The following is a 12938-nucleotide window of genomic DNA, read 5'->3' as shown; positions in this document are numbered from 1 at the left end:
ATATATTTTCACCAGAAAGCTTGAACGGCTGTTCACTTTTAAAGAGGAATCCTGATCATTGTAAGTCAGGGAGAGAGAATCTGGAAGTAATGGCCGGCAGTTGTAGCTTGAAAACGGAGTCAACCATGTAGGGATCTGTCTCCTTGAAGTATCTTGGGGGGTATACACACAGAAAGTTTAGTTAGGACAGGAATCTGGAACACCAAGGCTTAGGTTTACACACGAATGAATGACTCAAAGCTGGGCTTTTTGTTACCATGATAAGATTGGGTACACATGTTTTGTCTCACTCAGGTGCGGAGAGGCAGTCAAGCGATCTCAGGACACCTCTAGCAAAACCTAGGAAGAACCACACAACCAGCTAAGCCAACAGTCCCAACTCCTGACAGGTGAGGCCATGTCACAAAGAGCTTTTTGTAAAGTTTGCCAAAATAGTTTTCAAAGTTTGTACTAGGTGAGTGTGATGTAAAGCAGCACTGTAAAAAAAAAAAAAAAAAAAATGCACAGCTAAAAAAAAGCTGTCTGCCCCATATTGACCCTCATAACAGTCATAGTTGTCACACTTTTTTTTCTCCAAGATCTGGTCACCAACCCTCTATGTAACATCCTTTGTATCCTTCATCTTTTAGAATGCACTTATTATACACTCTAAAAAAAGTGTATAATACATAAGGTCTGAAATACAAATGTTGCAACAAAAAACCAATCAAGACATACCTGTCAACCAAATTTGACAAGTTCAGCAAGGAGAGCATTATTCAGTGTAAAAGCCAGGATGACCAACCACTTGGATGATCCACAACTAAGTGTGAGGTGACTGTTGTGACTATTGGTCATTCACTTTGTGGTTACAGTTTGCCGATGTTGTTAGCACTCATTTGCAGAGTCTCCTTCATCCATGTGTCCTTCCTGTTTCTTTTCAAACAGAAGCCTTTCAAATCAATCCAAAAATTCCTTTTTGGTCGATTGTGCTGCAAAAAGGAAGAACAGTCCCCATCCTTCAGATATACAGAATAAGTGTATTGTTGACAGGTGACTTGGAAAAAGAAGTCAATTTCTGAAAAAAAAAAATGAGCTGCACAGAAGTGAGCTGCACAGATTTGGTAAATTTCAAGATAGGAGTAGAGGCTGTCTGGATATTGATTTAAGGTTCAATGCTGCATGGCAGACATGATTCATAGACAAATAGTCACAGCAGACATATGGTGAAGTTTTATGATTGAATTAAAGCTAAACTGTTTGACTTAGTAAATGCAAATTACTGAGTGTGACAGAAAATGAGTATAGCAAATCAGTCAGAAGCTGAGAACATAGACCCCAGAATTCAATCAGTCAGTGTGCAGATGTGGAAACTCAGGTTAGTGACCACGAAACACAGACGGGAAAAGATAAAGAGCATGTGAGTCACTAAGCTGGTCATGCGTTTGGTCTGAGCCCAGAGGAAGGAGTGGAATTTGTAAGGATTGTTTTCCACAGCATGCTGCAGGAGCTGCCCCCAGAGTTCCAGGAGAAGCAGAGCAGACTAACAAGCTGAAGCCAGCAGACAGTGAAGAGCAGCATTATCCGGAATGAGAATCCAAAGTCAGATTCAATGCAGGAGCGGGTTTCCAGGCCAGAAGATCAGAGACCCAAAGAGGTTTCGAAGGAGAATCAACGCCGGCGTCAGGAGACAGATCCAAGGTCGAAGCAGGCAGAATCCAGGAAAAAGTCCGAAGGCGGATCAGGCAAACATAGCAGAACATCAGCAAACAATACTCGGACCTCCAGAGGCAGAAACTTGTCAAGATCAAGTAATCAGAAAAACACACAGGAACGCTAGAATACTCTAGCGTATGGCTCGAATACTGATGGCTGGGAACAGGAAGCTTAAATAGGCAACAGGAACAAGTGGATCTGATGTGTAACCATGAGCGCAGGATGGAATTTAGCAGATGGAAGAAATTATCCAAATCCAGTATCCCGTGCCAAGATCATGATATCATTATTGCCCAATAAGTTGAGGATGCTCGGGAGTGCTTATCCTACTTGATTCTGAGCGGTCTTGCTCCATGGTCTCTTATTATCTCGTGGCTGCCAAGGGGATCAGATTGTCTCTTCATGGATCAAATATAGAAATCTACTTTCTTGAAATTGTTTTGGAGAGTGAAAACTTTTGTATGACTATGACATTTTATGCATATGTTTAAAAAGTTTGAGTGGAAAAGTTTAGGAAAAAACAAGTGCTGTGTCTAAAAAATGGACTATCAACCAGAGCCAAACAAATGTATCTTCTGAGAGATAAGAAAAATTATTAAATAAATATGAAAGACCTTCAGCAAGCAGAATATTTGCTTCAGATCACTTGAAAGAATTACAATACAGTCTCTGCAAGGAAAATGTAAAGAAATGAAGGATGACTATGCAGAAGACTGTATCTCTTTTTGTCTGTCTGCCTCCTCTTTTTCGTGGCTGCAGTGCTGTGGAAGCATAACTGCTCAGTTCTGCATTCTTTGTTCAGCATCTGTCAGGAAAGATTTATGCCTATTCATTTATGTATTGTAAGGAGCAAAAATGCAGATAAAGATGGTTTCAATTTGATTTGGTTATAATTCCTATAATCTTTTGGTCAAATATATCATTACAGAAATGAAACCAGTGGTTTTATTCACAGAATTAGTTCAGACTGAGAATATGTTCCCTTCTCTTTTTGTCTAACCTTGCTGCCTTCAGACAATGAATTGTGAATGAGTCAGAAAACCATAGTTTTATATTTGACTACAATAAGCAGAAGTTAGTATATACAGTCTGAATGAACCAAACAAACTCCAAGTGCCACTGAAACTGTCCAAGAAGCAAAAGTTAAAATAACTGCATCTTTGTTATTCTACAGCAAACTAATTGAAAAAGGGATTGGTCATATTTTTTATTCCCTTCACAAAATGTGGTTTAGCTTCACATTTTCTGTGTTTCCCCTGTAAAGTATACATCGTTTTGATTAGTGACTGAGAACATTTCTGATGTCACTCTGGGAGCGCTACCCAGAATAAACTCCAGATTCATTCTTGGTAAACCGCTGTTGACTACAGTCAAAACTGGACCAATCAGAGCACGTGGGGCGGGACTTGACGATGCATCACTCTCAGCACCTTTCTCCTTTTGAGCTATCAAAACAGCAAGATGGTGATTGCAACACAGTAATGCTTTCTGATGTCCTAAGTGGAATTGGTCTAACTTGAAAACCTCAACAACATACAGTTCAGTTTCATTTTTTAAAGGTTGCATCTGCTATTTTCAGCTTGACATTTTTCATAGTCTACAAAATTAGAAAAAACAGTGTGTTACTTAGAGTTTTTGCATCACATCCATAGTAATCTAATACATTATCCTGATGATGCTTACCCTGTTAGTCCGGCCAGATTTTTACTGGCTGGCCAGGTTACTGTACCATCACTCACCGTATGCTCAAGACCCTCAACTTTACTAATGGGATAAAATTGTTTTTTTCATGGAGTCTTTAGAAAGAGTCACGGTCTATCTGTGATTCTTCTGACTTAAACTGTTCTTGCTCTCTTCTTTTAAATGGCCAGGTTTAAAAAAACAGTGTTCACTTTAAAAATGCAGTCATGCGTGCCTCAGCGGTGCTCCATTTCTTTAGACCCACCACCCTGCAACTTGAACTAAATGGCTTGTTATCAGGCCTTTCCAGGGCTGAATGGTATGCTAATTTTTGCAACTAGAGTGAGGTTTATCCCAAAGTTGCAGGTTAATAGCACTCGAGGACTGGACTTGGACACATCTGCTTTGTAAATGTAGAGGCCAAACAAAGTAACTATAAATCTAACAGCTTTGTACCTCAAAGAATTAACCTAAGATATCTGCTTTTGTGCCACATCAGTAAGAGAAAGAGTCCCTGCTTGGCCACCCCCGTAAAACTTTTCTGATGCTGCAGCAGGAACAGCCCGTTATGTCCCCTTAAGCCACGAAGGTGGTTTAAGGCCTATAAAATAGTCAGAGTGAAAAAAAAAATACCCAGCAGATAAAATCGAAACTTTGCTTTTATTTACTTACATGACTTCTGTGCTACCACTAGATACATATAAAAATGGCCATACATTGAACTAAAGGGAAAACATAATTTTAACAGCAGAGAGTGTTGTCATAGTTTAACAAAATCCAGTTTTGGATCTAAAGCTCCCTCACTTGCCGTATCTCTCTCTATCCTTGAAAAGGCATTCAATATAAGCATTAGACTGTTGGGGTATTTTTTGGAAATGGTAGATTAACTAAAATGAGTATGTAAATCATCAGTGTAGTCCGAAAAATTTAATGTGTCAAGTGAGCATCAGTGATCCTGAGCTATCTCTATAATTATGCTGCTATAGGCTTAGACTTTTGGAGGACATAGGGACCCCCATTTCATCATTCTGCTTCATTCTATCTCTATTCTCCTATTCTGCAGAATCTGTTAGTTCAATCTCTAACCTTCTGCTCTCTCTGCTTTTCCTCAGAGTAGCTTTGCCTCGTCTGTTCCTGTTTGGCTGTGACGTCATCCTGGAAAGAAACATCAGCTGTGCCCCTTCCATCAACACCCTTGTTTATAGATGTTGGAGATCGGCCTGTTTTCCAGTGTGGTCCTGTTTCTCTGACCGTGACTGAGTGGATGTGCTCTCTTCGTCCTCTGGCATGGGAGCTGCCTTGGAGCTCGTCTGCCTGGCTGTGTGTTTCCTGGATGGGGCCGCCTTTTACAGCTGCTTTTTGTATCTCTGCTTCTGTCTCCTTGAACCCCAGTCGGCCTCGGCAGATGGCCGCTCACACTGAGCCTGGTTCTGCTGGAGGTTTCTTCCTGTTAAAAGGGAGTTTTTCCTCTCCACTGTCGCTACAAGCATGCTTAGTGTGAGGGATTGTATTTGAGTCAATGCAATCAACTGGTTTTCCTTAGATAGAAAACTTTGTATCAATTTGACTGTATGATCTGGTTGAACTGTAAAGTGCCTTGAGATGACATGTGTTGTGAATTGGCGCTATAGAAATAAACTGAATTGAATTGATGTGGCCAAAAATCCCTTGATGTGTTTTAAACAAAGACTGGTTAAGAAAAACAAAAAGACAATAGCCAAAAAACAACATTTTTTACAACCAAAACATGCTAAATACTATGTTTGCACAAGCAACACATTGAACCTTGATACAGAGGATACTCACCCCACTCCTGTCTACTAAGAGCAGAGAAATTACCCCATATTTTAGATATGCTCAGAAAAACTAGACAATAACAGACGGAAACAACTAAGTTTGCTTTCATGAGTTTTGATTTCTGCTGGGTCATTCACACAACCATGTAAGAATTTGGCAGAGACAACTATAAAGCATGAATTCATCCTGTCTTATGGACGGCTCCGAGTGGTTGTGGAGATATTTTACTGCCATGTTGTAAAATCCTTATCAATAACTAAGATATACTTTAATTTTCGTCTATTTATGTCCAATCATTGATGGAAATACATGAAAATATTTTCTTGAGAACTCAGAGACTAACACAGCTCCCAAATTTGCAGTAACAGTGTCAGTGCACCAAAATCTCAGAGGAATTTTTTCTGACATTACTGTGTATCCATGCTACAAAAATTAAGATAGAAGAATTTTTCAAGGCAACATTCCAAGAAATATTGATCTAATGAAACTATGTCTGCTGTTTACATTTTGTGAATTATTAGTATAAAAATTTAATTTATTATAATTTTTACAGGTTGTAGTATGAAGTGAAAAAGAAGTAAAATGTAATTGTACCGATTTGGTAAATACAGAAGATGACAGCTCTGGACTGAAAGGGTCGTCTGTAGTGCTCTGTATTACAGTAGATTTCCCTCTGACTCAAATAAAGGCAGGCATACACTGCATGAGTTTTTGCCCTTTTTGGGCCGATTCTCCAGTCATGCAAGAATTTTTGGGATCGGGAGGAGTTTCAGCCTTATCATGCATCCTGTGTTGTGTCGTATACAGAGGGTAACGAGGGGCAGTTAGCCTCTCATGACCAGCTCCTGATGAGGAATCACGAGGTGTGGAGAAAATCAAACATGATTTCATTAAAGAAATTCTGGGATGATTTTCCTGACTAAATAAATGTACCAAAACGTAAGTTAAATGACCTGTAATAGTAAAGAAAGAGATAAGTATTTGCTACACTCTCAATTGATCTGTCCATCCATGTTCTGGCCTTAAAAAAAGCCATGGGTTCTGACTAAAAGAAAGTCTGTAAAAGTCCTGGTTAAAGGGAGCTGCTGCCTGAGTAAACACCAAAGTATTTATACTCCCCATATTCCTGTTTTGTTTTTTTGATCTACCGTACCACTATCATGTTTGTTTTGTTTACATAAGATAAGATGATTTTTTTCCAAACCATTGCACAGAGCGTTTCACCGGCACTCCACTAATCATACTGTTCATTCCTGGAACAGCCTACAACTGTAAAGTCATCAGATTATTTTTTTGTCATTGCAGGACTCCATATTGGGGAGCTCAGATATATAGACTGAAAAGGAATAATGCATCTGTATCACAAACACACAGTCTCACTAAAGGGGGTCTGTTTGGAATGTAGTCACCAAACCAGTCAATTGTGAGGGCATGACATAAAAAAAAAAAAAAGAAAAACATATATACACACAACCACATATATATATATATATATATATATATATATACACACACATAAATATAAATATATATATATAGTCTATACATTCATATACAGCTTGAGGGTTCTGCACAGTTACTTTGCTGTTCCTAGAACTGCACTCTTCTGGACCGAGATCTCTGATGTTTTTCCAGGGATCTGCAGTAACCATTCCTCCAGTTTGGGGGTCGCTGTCCCAAGGTCCCCAATGACTATGGGTACCACTGATGCCTTGACCTTCCAGGTTTTCTCCAGTTCTTTCATGTTCTTTTTTCCTGATGTTGCAGTCACTTGGTATTGCTATGTCAATCATGACGGCTTTCCTCTGCTTTTTGTCCACAACCACAGGTCCGGTTGGTTGCCATTACCATTCGGTCCATCTGTGTTTAGCTGTGATTGTAGACTGTGGGTATTAAAGTCTCCATTCTCCTGCACCCTTGCATGTTGCCTCTCTAGTTAGGGTTATTTAGGTAGTAACATGGTAATAGAGCCCTGTTCTCACATCTTGTCCATTTCCTTCATGTTGTTCTAGTAGCCCATTTTGTTGGGATCCAGAGGTTTGCCCTCCAGAGGGCGACGTGGATCCCTTTCTGAGGGTTTCTGCTGCCTGTTGGGATCCAGAGGTTTGCCCTCCAGAGGGCGACGTGGATCCCTTTCTGAGGGTTCCTGATGTCGGTTGGGATCCAGAGGCTTGCCCACCAGAGGGCGCTGTAGATCCTCTCCTGAGAGCTTGTGCTCATCTGTAGCAGCTGTTCCCCATCAGCTCATTAGGGTGTTTCCTACATAAGCTGGAAGAGAACTTCTGAGCCAGAATGTTAAACTTGTTATGGTTAGCAAGCCTGAGCCAGCCTGCCTGTCTGACCCTGTAAACCTGAACCTGAACCTAACCTGCTTTGTCCTCTCTGCCTCCCAGGTAGAACCCTGTCTGCATCCAATAAACTCTTGGACTTTTCCCCTGCCTCTGTGTGTGTGTGTTTCTGCATTTGGGCTAGAAATCCTGCCGATCATGACACATTTAACATCAAGGTGCTGTGGTTCCCCAACACCTGACACAGACCTTGTTTGGCCGGGCAACGTCTGAGCCGGCATGTCATTCATTATATTGTCTCTCATCATTGTGTGAGGTAGGAATTAGCTTGAAGGGTCTTGCCTAAGGACTCACATGGTCATCATGAACCTGGGCCTACCATGTGCAAGTCGGGTGACTTGCCACTTGAGCTATTCATCCGCCGATAGGCAGTAGCGCAAAGGGGCTTGCCTAAGGACACACACTGTCAGCTTATGTTATTTTTTCCTCTCCCCAGGGGGGATTCCAACCCGCTGGGTTTTTATATATATATATATATATATATATATATATATATATATATATATATATATATATATATATATATATATCAAAAGTGGTTTAATGCATTTACAGGAAGATGTTTTTGGTAGAATGTCTGGGCATAATCTTTATACAATACCAAGAAAAATCATCTCACAAATATTTTGTTTTATTTGCTGAAACATTACCCCAACCTTTTTTTTTTTTTCTTTTTTGCTGAAATATACTTTTTGTTTTTTTTCCAGAAGGCTGATCTGTATTACAGAAGATATATTTTTCCCTGCATTGCCTTTCAAATATTGGATAACAGCAAATAGTGCTTAATGGGAGGAAATAGGTCTGTCCCTGGGGCTTGTTTAGCTGCAGCAGCCTTGGTGCCTCAAACCTCTCAACGATGCTCATTCACTCTCTCTCACCCCTTGCTCCACCCTCTTATTTCATCTTTCACTGAATTGCAATGCACTTCTGCAATCCTCCACTGTTTGGGCTCTTGCATCATTGTACAGTATGTGCTAAGCCTCTGCTGTTATAACCAAAGAGGCTATTGAGAGGGAGGGTAAGAGCAGGGAATAAGGTACCTGGAAAGATGTAAGATATCCTGGAAGAGGCTGATTAAGAAAAGATTGAAGTGCAATTCTGCAAAAAGTTCAGAACTCTCTCTTTTTGTTTTGGAGAGCTTGAGGTCTGCAGTAATAGCGGCAACACAGATACAGGTACAAGTTAGGGAAAAAGAAAAAAGATTTACTTTTCTAACTCTGAAAATATCATCCCCATCTTAGAGCATGGAGGTTACACTATCATACTGTGGGGAGAGTTCTTAGCAGATAGTAAGGGAAGCTGGTTAATATAATGTAAAAAGATAAATTCTAAGGAAATTCTCAAAGAAAATCCGTAAGCAATCGCTCAGGAGAGGGGTTTAACATGACACTTTTTGGATTTTTGTTTTTTGTCTTATAACCATGGGCGTAGGTTTGCATAGGGACCATAGGGACATGTCCCTACCAAAGTTTTGAACCGACCTAATTGTCCCCACCAATAATTGGATGAGAGCAACACTTTTCTAATTTACAGCAGTAGTTGTTGCAGCAGTGGCTTCTTTTCTTCTCGCAGTTACTCTGCCTGCTCTCTCCTGTCCCTTTCACGCAGCAGCGCATGGAACTGTGCTGCGCTGTTTAACTCCACTCTCATTGGTTGTTCTGCCTTAGGTTCCGCCTTCTCTCTCTCTGATTGGCTTTTTTCTAGTCGGTGTGCTTGGAGCACAAAATTGAAAATTGATTCACATTAGAATGCAGGAGTTCTGAAGACACAAAATGGGCAAATAAAGGCTGTAAGCCATCAACATTTCTGATTCTTATACACAGCCAACTAAAAAAAGAAAGAGTGTTTCCTTTTAACCAATATTTAGTTGCTATTACTGGTTTCATTTTGTATGACTCTTTGAGAAAGTTCAGGTATAATTATTAGCAGGTGTTATTTCTCTTATAGAGTACAACAACAAGAAATGGGGCCTAAACATCTGCTGTTTTTCGCTTAAAAAGCACAATTAGGGTTCCACATAATAATAGTTCTATTTTATTGACTATTTATACTTCTAGAAATAGGATAAAGACAAGAACAAACAAAGGAAGAATATAAACATTGATTTTATCTTACGCAGATTTCCACACAGTCTATAAGTAAATTAGTACAAACATTAATGTCTGGTAAAAATGCTGCTGAATCTGGCTGTTTATTTTGGATAATGTTAAATTACAGATAAGATAGTGTTATATTGTCTTTTATAATTGTTAAAAATTATTTTATATTTGAATACACTTAGACTCATTCTTAGTGTTGTGTTTGTAGATGATGCCACTAAAAATAAAATAGACATACAGTAAGGAGCTATTTAAACAGTCAGACAGTAAGCTATATAGGACAATGATAAAAGGTTGTGTTACATTTAATCCTTTACTATTAAAAATGCACTTATACATTATATGATTATAGGAAACACAGATATTCAGTAATAATGATGCAGGGCAGCTTGTAGGTGAAGCAGCTGGCCCTTCAGTGCTTCAGGTGATGTCTAAATAAACCAGGTGATACTAAAATATTTCCACATGAGGAGTACTGGATGGAGAATATTGACAGACAAAACATTTTTTTTATCATATATATATATATATATATATATATATATATATATATATATATATAGTATTTTTACAATTTTGGTATAATTACAGATCTAAGTGGATTGCTCTGTAGGGGAAAGGGACATTTTACATTTATATTATGTTTTATAGTCTCCATTCTCCAGTTAATGATGAATCACTCACTAAATTAGTTGATTATTGAAATAATCAATTAATGCGATTAATTTTTTCAGCCCTAGATAAAATACATGAAATGGGCTATACAGAGTAACTACAGCCCAGATGTTCAACTTTTATAGTGAAGTTAATATTTTAATGAATGTATTATTTTGCTTGATACAGAGAGAGAATAGTAGGTACAAATATAAGAGTGGGGGTTAACTCTGCACAATTGTATATCTTCAAAAGAAAATACTGTATTTACCTTCTCTATTAGTCATGCAAATTAAACCATTTACAAAGTGGAAAACAGTCCTAATTCCACATTCATCAGAGCCGGTGATACTTCAAACAAGCATCTAATGAGTGTAGAGCTTATAACATTTTTATTAATGTAGCAAAATGATGCTTTTCTCTTTTAACAATGAATTTGTCTTATCAGTACGGATGCTCACATCGAGCATAAAAAAGGGCATGCATATTGCATAGCACCAATGACACCAGACCAATATTGTCCCTACCAAAGTTCAAATCAAACCTACGCCCTTGCTTATAACAATACCAAATGTGCAGAGTCAATAATGTGTGATTGCTTTTTCTCAGCAGAGTATATGAAATGGTTTGTACTATATATCACCCAAGACATCAGTAGCTCTTAAACAAGTCGACACAGAAACAGTCCTCCTCTTTTCAACACAGAACAGTAATAAAGTCCTTTTCCATCTAATATCTTTTTGTCTCTTGTTTGCTGTCAGGTTAAAAAAGAAAGGATTTGCATAATCCCACTGCATCCTCAAGCAGCATATTCTGTAGAAACAGAGCAAGTGTAAACAAGATTCCCTTAGGCTGTTACTTTCACCTGCTGGAAGTGGGCTGCAAAACCAAGGCCACATTCAGAGAGCCGCTGGCTTTTCGTGCCAAGGACTGGTTTTCAGCTAAAAAAATGAAATGAATTAAATATTACTTGATGAATAGCATATGAGGGCTTGTGCTAAGGCTGCAAAATATTTATGAGGAGAAACACTACAATCATCACTCCTTTTGGAGATTTGTTTTAGAATTTGTAAACACTTGGTCAAAAATCAAGACCCCTGGATCCCTGTTTTGTTTAAAGGTGGCAGTTGTGCTAACATAAAATGCACTGCAACCTTTTTCTAAAATATAAATATTTCTAAACACAGTACACATTTGTGCAAAAAAAACTATATTGAATCCAGTTTCTCTCTTTTTTGTCCATTTGAAATGTATTTATAGCTTTAGTTCATTCTATCACATTAAATGTCAGGTAAGTACATTAAGCCTTTGGTCATGTGGCAAAATGTAAACAAGCGGCATTAATGACCTTACAGAGCACTCTAAGATCTAAATTTTCTCTTTTGTTTTTACTGATGTTTGTTGGATTTTGCATGTTTTAACTAACGCAAACTCACTCTTTAATTTATTTGCACCTCAGCAAGCCTTTTCTTTTGCCGCAGGTGTGAGCCTCGGCCAAAGTCTAACAACAGGACATCAAAACCACCCTGAGGAGGAGGGGTTGTGGAGCAAGGGGTATTTGCATGAATGTTTCTACATCTGAACATAGACATGGACCATCGTAGGAAAGTTGTGGAGGAAAGTTGAAATACCAAAAACACAGAGCAAGAAAGTTACAAGGAATACAGAACAGACACAGTGAATTTATCTCGGGCCGCCTTATTCACAATCCAACATAAAAATACAAGGAAATATTAGGTTGTGTTGCTCTATCTTCCAACATACCATAAGCACTAATGCCAGGTGACTTCACATGACAGAGGCATGGAGGAAAACTGTCATGGTTTTGAGGTGTTTGGCCAGACAGAGAACAAGGAGCAGTTTAAGATGTTTATTTAGGCTACACACAACAATGAATGGTTCAGAACGGGAGCCACAGGCGAGGTTTGGGACATCAGTGTTTGGGGCTCTGAGGGATGAAAGAGGAAACTGATTAAAACTAAGAAAGTTAGGGGAGTCTGCGTTGTTCGCTTACCGCCAGTTACGGAAAACCTATCTGGGGAGGATGAGACAGGTGGGACTTAGGCGGTGCCCGAGCAGTACCGCAGCAGAGGGGCTTGAGGGGAACGCCAGAGCAAGATCTGAGCAGTAGGGATTCAGTCTTCAGAGAACAGAGACAGACGGGTGAGCAAACCAGAGCTCAAGGAACTGAGGGAGACAGGAGACAGGTTAGAATCAAGAATTCAAAACTTCAGGTTAACAAAGATCTGTCAACAGGATGGAGGCATAGGCGTACCACAATGGTTTAACACTCTGGCTCCCTTCAGCTGACTGAAAGCTCCTCATAAGCTCCAGCACAGCAGTCCCAATAAGCCGCAGGTGCGGGGCCACACCCACCTGTCAACAACAGCCACCTGTTGAACAGAATCAGCAGAGCACAGCACGCAGAACCCTGACAGAAACCGCAGCAGGAAAGTTGACTAATCTTCTGCCTTTTTGTTTGCACTGAAAAGACAGATTTAAATACATGGACACACATTCAGCATTTTAACAAGGTTAATACAACTTACTGCTGCCTTGTTCTGTCAGGTGTTGATTACCTTTCACAGATCCACACAGACTTAACACTGTGCTTTTTTTTTTAATTTAGTCTTAGTCTAAGTCACAATGATGAAAACCAATTTTA

The sequence above is a fragment of the Cyprinodon tularosa genome, unplaced genomic scaffold (assembly GCF_016077235.1).
Source record: "Cyprinodon tularosa strain WSP-4 unplaced genomic scaffold, ASM1607723v1 ctg206, whole genome shotgun sequence".
NCBI lineage: Eukaryota > Metazoa > Chordata > Actinopteri > Cyprinodontiformes > Cyprinodontidae > Cyprinodon > Cyprinodon tularosa.
This window is presented reverse-complemented; position numbering follows the sequence as displayed.